This window comes from Hyperolius riggenbachi, chromosome 6 (assembly GCF_040937935.1).
Source record: "Hyperolius riggenbachi isolate aHypRig1 chromosome 6, aHypRig1.pri, whole genome shotgun sequence".
Classification (NCBI taxonomy): domain Eukaryota; kingdom Metazoa; phylum Chordata; class Amphibia; order Anura; family Hyperoliidae; genus Hyperolius; species Hyperolius riggenbachi.
Window position 1 is genome coordinate 128,402,922 of NC_090651.1, and position 6,601 is coordinate 128,409,522.

A 6,601-nucleotide genomic window follows, 5' to 3' on the forward strand; every position below is an offset into this window, starting at 1 on the left:
AATTCTGTGGGTAGTTATTTTGTGTATATTTTGTTTTTATTCCAGTTGTGCTCCCATTTTTGCCTGAGGAAGCGGGGTCACGCCCGCGAAACGCGTTGCATTTGTGGAGTTGAATAAATTACTTGACAATTCTATTTTATTGAGACTCAAGTGAGTTTTCTTTTTTTGTAAGAGGGAGGTGAGTCCACCTTAACATCCCCCTCTCCTTTTAAGCGGTTTTTAAAACGTTTTACTCTACTCTGGCGCCTCTGTATACTGAGTTTTTGCTGATCTTCTAGTCCACCCTGGGTGGAGGGGTGCATCCCTATCTACTATCTACAGAGAGCGACTTTTTAACCTGAGTGGGGTCAGGTCCTAATGCTCCCCACCTGCATTTAAAGTGGTTGCCTATTGGTAACCCGTGTTTGTGAGTATAATATATACATAAAATTGTATTGAACTCTTCATTTTACCTGACAATACTGCACCATATTGGGCTCTCGATTCTCTTCTTGTTTTTAAGCAACCAGGTATGTATATATTTTTTATATCCCCTGTCTCAGGTAGACTTTAAGTTCAGATGTACTTTAAAATGTATAAAAATGTTCCTCGTTTTAACTTCCTTGTTTTTTTCTCCTCCCTACATTACATTTTTTCTATTATATTTAAAATGTAAAAAAAGCTAAAATACCATTTTATGTTCCTGGAAATTAGAATTGTGTGATTTTATCCAAAGCAAAAACATGCCAGCAAAATTTATATTGCAGGTGAATTTACAGTAGATCTTTCCATTTTTCCATCATTGTTCCAACTGTTTATCTGCTGTTTCTCACTACTCACTGACCTAACTTTACATCAACTGATGCTACAGGCTTTATTAGTGATGAGAAATAAAAAGAAATAAAGGGAATTGTTTAGACAAGAATTGTTTAGGCCAGAGAAGGAGATGAAACTAGATAAGAATTTCTCATGATTTTGAACGAAGAAGGAAAAGTAGAAGAAAGTAGATCAGGCCAGGGGAAAAATTACATGTACAGCAATCTGTGCGTTAGCATTTCAGGATAAACTCCAAATGGTTTCTAATGATAATATTAATAATAAATAATAAAGTTGGATTTTCAACTGGCCAAATAGCAGTAACGTCCTTTTTCAGTGACCAGAGATACACTTTAGGCATTTATTTTTAAGCCCCAATTCAAGCACAACTGTTTTAAACAGGTATTTAACAGAACATTTTTTACATTAATTATGCATAAAAAAGTTTTTGCAGCAGAAAAAAAGGAAAAAGCCTTTTGCTCTAATTCTTACATCCTCATCTCTTCCTCAGTGACCTCCAACTACTTACTCACACCACACACAGTCAGTCCGAACCACTCCCCCTTTAGTCACATGAACATGCAAAGGGAAGAATGAAGTCACCCCTCCCTGGTGAATATTAGACATTCATGAATGCAGTGGCTGCCAGTCTCTAATAGGAAGGCATGGCTTCAAAGTGACTGATTGTGCTGGGTAATTATAAGTGGCATTCCCAATAACAATGGTAGTTGGATATCTTTGCTGGGACAGGTGCTCTAGTTCCCCACACTCACTCACCCTTGCGCCTATCTGTGAGAACTTATTGCACTTACGCTTCTCTTCCCTAGCCAAGGCAGAAATGGGATGTTGTGGCTTGAGTTTCCTTCTAAGGTGTCATGTCATGTGTATATGATCTAGGTGTTACTGTATTTATTTATGTGGAATTTACCTTTTACTGTGAACTGTAATTAATTAAATAGACAGAAGAATCATTTAATGCCATCCTAAAATAAATAATTTATTTAACTGAACATAATACAATAGAATACATTCAACTACTAGACACATCCTCAGCAAATGTAAGATACAAACATAATGTACTTCAGAAATGCATCAACATACATTAATGTCTGCTTCAGTTAATTCCTTATACTGTATTCTGGTCTTTTGTTGTTATACTCTGGGGAAATATTGAAATGCAGGTCTGTTGTACCAGGGAATGTGAGTCATCTAGATGTGGAGTAAGAAGGGATGATGAACCCATGTCCTCCATATTCAATATTGGCAATATTATATTGATGGTCAGGTGATGTCTAGGGATGGCAATGCTTAGGAGAACTCATGGAGAGGCATGTGATCAGTTTGATCAGCTGGTAGATTTGTAAGGCTCTGATTTGCTGGTCATGATCATGTGTTAAACCAGGAAGTCATCACAGCAAATCAGAACCTTACAAATCTGTCAGCTGATCAAACTGATCACATGTTTCTTCATGAGTTCTCCTAAGCATTGCCAACCCTAGTGATGTCTCACATGTAGTTATTCTGTCTACAGTTGTTAATATTGCCTGTCGACGGTATATGTAGTTTTACAGCTTGATCTACTTGTATGCTTACAAGCTTTTCTATAAACTTTAACTTTAAATACAAAATACCTTATAATGTACATGATTCCGTAGCTTATTCAATTAAGAGCATATGGGATAAGTTTTACTAATACCACCGTTTTAATATTTATTTACTTATTGGATATAAATAGATCTAAAAGTGATATTTCAGTCATATGCAGAGTTTCTTTGCCTGAAACACCTGGCAGAAACTTACATTTTTAAGGGATTTTAGTAACAAGATCCATATTTTCCTGTTCTTTATCTGCCAACCTTAAAGGACCATTATCGCCTAAAATTTAAACTACACGTGTACAGATAACAATAAGAAGTACATTTCTCATAGTAAAATGCACTTTAAATTACTTTTCTCCTATGTTGCTGTCGCTTACAAAAGGCAGTAAAAATCTGACAAATCTGACATGCCGTGGACTAGTCCAACTCCTCAAGGGGGATTTTTATTATTTTCTTTATTCTTTACAAAAGCACTCTCTGCAAAGGATCTATACACATATGCTAGCTGTCCTCCCTACTCCTTGCACACAGATTTGGCAGTTAGACTAAGCAACTGCTGTTCAGTAAGTGCTTTGAAAAAAAAAAACACTGAGAATCCCCATGATGAGATGGACTTGACCAAAACCTGACAGATCTGTCAGATTTTTACAATCTATTGTAAGATACAGTGATGTGGGTAAAAAGAAAGGTATTGTGCATTCTGCATTGGAACAAATTTTAGACTTATGCATACGCATGTATTTTAAATTTTATAATTGTTCACGAAAGTGGTCCTTTAAGGCTTAATTCATTTAGACATCTAAAATACGTTTGTTTGTTTTTTTTCAATTTACATTCCGTTAACCTACAGCTAGTGTTGAGCCGAAATTTTCGTAATTTCGCATTACTAAAATTACGCATGCGAAATTTGCGATTACGATGCGAAATTACGGTAGCGTAATTGCCATTAAAATCGTAATTGAAAATACCGTAAGCGTAATTTTCAAAGCGTAATTTTGCGTTTCGTTCATGCCGTAATTTCGCATTAAACGCTACCGTAATTTCGCGTTAAACCGTAACGCTCCGTATAATATAAAAAAGCCGCCGACTTTAAGGGTTAATAGCAAAGCCCCCTTAAATGCTAAGAGCCTCAAATTTGGAGAATATATTAAGGAGATCAGGAGGAATAAGAGGAAAATTTTTTTTTCAAAAAGACCTTATAGTTTTTGAGAAAATCGATGTTATAGTTTCAAAGTAAAAATGTATACAGTTAAAAACCCGCCGACTTTAACGGTTAATAGCAAAGCCTGCTTAGAGTTTAGGAACACCAAATTCCCAGGGTATATTAAGGGGATCAGTGGGAATAAGAGGAAAACATTTTTTTTCAAAAAGACCTTATAGTTTTTGAGAAAATCGATTTTTAAATTTCAAGGGCGAAAATGTCTTTTAAATGCGGAAAATGTCAGTTTTTTTTGCACAGGTAACAATAGTGTATTATTTTCATAGATTCCCCCAAGTGGGAAGAGTTTTACTTACTTCGTTCTGAGTGTGGGAAATATAAAAAAAAAACGACGTGGGGTCCCCCCTCCCAGACCTCTTTAACCCCTTGTCCCCCATGCAGGCTGGGATAGCCAGAATGCGGAGCACCGGCCGCGTGGGGCTCCACACCCTGACTATACCAGCCCGCATGGTCCATGGATTGGGGGGTCTCGGAAGGGGAGGGGCAGCCAAGCTTTCCCCTCCCCCTCCGAGCCCTTGTCCAATCCAAGGACAAGGGGCTCTTCTCCACCTCCGATGGGCGGTGGAGGTGGAGGCCGCGATTTCCTGGGGGGGAGGTTCATGGTGGAATCTGGGAGTCCCCTTTAAAAAGGGGTCCCCCAGATGCCCACCCCCCCTCCCAGGAGAAATGAGTATAGAGGTACTTGTACCCCTTACCCATTTCCTTTAAGAGTTAAAGTAAATAAACACACAGACACTTAGAAAAAGTATTTTAATTGAACAAAAAACATAACCACGAAAAAAGTCCTTTAATATTCTTAATTAACCATTAATACTTACCTGTCCCTTTAAATAAATGATCCCTCGCAATATCCTCGGAAATGTTCTATCAGTTACAATGTAACAAAGTTATTACAATGTAACAACTTTGTTACATTGTAACTACGCCGCACCCGACGTCACTCACCGCCGCCGCCGCCGCCGCGTCTGTGCTGCAGGACCCGACAGAGCTCTGAGCTATAGCTCAGAGCTCTCTAAGCATCTTTGTATTTGGGCTCCAAGGAGCCCCATTGGTCCTTAGCAGACCAATGGGGTTCCTTCTGATTTAAAGGACCAATGGGGCTCCTTGGAGCCCAAATACAAAGATGCTTAGAGAGCTCTGAGCTATAGCTCAGAGCTCTGTCGGGTCCTGCAGCACAGACGCGGCTGCGGCGGTGAGTGACGTCGGGTGCGGCGTAGTTACAATGTAACAAAGTTGTTACATTGTAATAACTTTGTTACATTGTAACTGATAGAACATTTCCGAGGATATTGCGAGGGATCATTTATTTAAAGGGACAGGTAAGTATTAATGGTTAATTAAGAATATTAAAGGACTTTTTTCGTGGTTATGTTTTTTGTTCAATTAAAATACTTTTTCTAAGTGTCTGTGTGTTTATTTACTTTAACTCTTAAAGGAAATGGGTAAGGGGTACAAGTACCTCTATACTCATTTCTCCTGGGAGGGGGGGTGGGCATCTGGGGACCCCTTTTTAAAGGGGACTCCCAGATTCCACCATGAACCTCCCCCCCAGGAAATCGCGGCCTCCACCTCCACCGCCCATCGGAGGTGGAGAAGAGCCCCTTGTCCTTGGATTGGACAAGGGCTCGGAGGGGGAGGGGAAAGCTTGGCTGCCCCTCCCCTTCCGAGACCCCCCAATCCATGGACCATGCGGGCTGGTATAGTCAGGGTGTGGAGCCCCACGCGGCCGGTGCTCCGCATTCTGGCTATCCCAGCCTGCATGGGGGACAAGGGGTTAAAGAGGTCTGGGAGGGGGGACCCTACGTCGTTTTTTTTTATATTTCCCACACTCAGAATGAAGTAAGTAAAACTCTTCCCACTTGGGGGAATCTATGAAAATAATACACTATTGTTACCTGTGCAAAAAAAACTGACATTTTCCGCATTTAAAAGACATTTTCGCCCTTGAAACTTAAAAATCGATTTTCTCAAAAACTATAAGGTCTTTTTGAAAAAAAAAATTTCCTCTTATTCCCACTGATCCCCTTAATATACCCTGGGAATTTGGTGTTCCTAAACTTTAAGCAGGCTTTGCTATTAACCGTTAAAGTCGGCGGGTTTTTAAATGTTTACATTTTTCCTTTGAAACTTTAACATCGATTTTCTCAAAAACTATAAGGTCTTTTTGAAAAAAAAAATTTTCCTCTTATTCCTCCTGATCTCCTTAATATATTCTCCAAATTTGAGGCTCTTAGCATTTAAGGGGGCTTTGCTATTAACCCTTAAAGTCGGCGGCTTTTTTATATTATACGGAGCGTTACGGTTTAGCGCGAAATTACGGTAGCGTTTAATGCGAAATTACGGCACGATACGACTGTAATGCGAAAATTACGCTTACGCGAAATTTCGCGAAATCCTTCTTCATTACGATTATGTACTTACGGCCATAATCGTAATTACACTAATTACGCGAAATTTTGCGAAATCGTAATTAGGTCATTACGCTCATCTCTACCTACAGCGCTTGTTCAAGCTATAAAAGTGAACTGAGATTCAACTGATCAACTGATATCAAAATGAAGTTGAAATGATGGGAAACTGACATTAACCTGCTGTACATATGACACTGAACTGAATTTAAACTGAATTTGCAATCTAATTTTTTCTCTACAGCAATAAAGGATGTGGGGAAGTCCAATGTGACTATACATACATACATACATGACACATTATATAATCGTTATACGTAGCTGAGTTTTTCCACTTTTTTGTTTGGTTTCTTTTCTCCTCCCACTTTTATTTTTTTAATAACTTAGTATTTTTGGGACATCTGGCAATTACAATTAAAGTATTTGTATTTTCATTTCCAGTTATCAATTACTTTATCTTCTGCTCACTATTCACAACACTAGTTTCATACCCCAAGAATATATCATTTTAGACTCAATAATTGATCACATACTAAGAAAGCAACTTATAAGTATCATACAAAAGGTCAGTCCTCTTGTCC